Source organism: Sesamum indicum, linkage group LG6, assembly GCF_000512975.1.
Source record: "Sesamum indicum cultivar Zhongzhi No. 13 linkage group LG6, S_indicum_v1.0, whole genome shotgun sequence".
Classification (NCBI taxonomy): Eukaryota; Viridiplantae; Streptophyta; class Magnoliopsida; order Lamiales; family Pedaliaceae; genus Sesamum; species Sesamum indicum.
Window position 1 is genome coordinate 2,305,809 of NC_026150.1, and position 388 is coordinate 2,306,196.

A 388-nucleotide genomic window follows, 5' to 3' on the forward strand; every position below is an offset into this window, starting at 1 on the left:
TTGTCTTCCTAGAACTTGCCTTGAACCGCATTGAGGCCACATAAATGTGCATTTATTTGGATATGATAAAGGCATTAGAAACCACTTTCGGCCTTCTTTAACCACCTAACACATTTTTAACATTAGAGAACTTCTTTGAGCCTTTTGACCTATTTTGTTGAATAAACCGTCATATACAAACCTATCCCGTCGCTTGTTTAAAACCTTGATTTTGACCCCTCTAAGAACTACTAGAGCATCAAGGGAAATGGGTTTAGAAGAATAAGTTCTCAAAATAGGAGATCGTCAAAATCTTTCTGACTCACATGCTTAAAAGATGTACCTCAAAATGAGTGTGGGGGTTCCAAAATTATATTCTGCTTTACTTTGTGGGAACCGACATCAATTT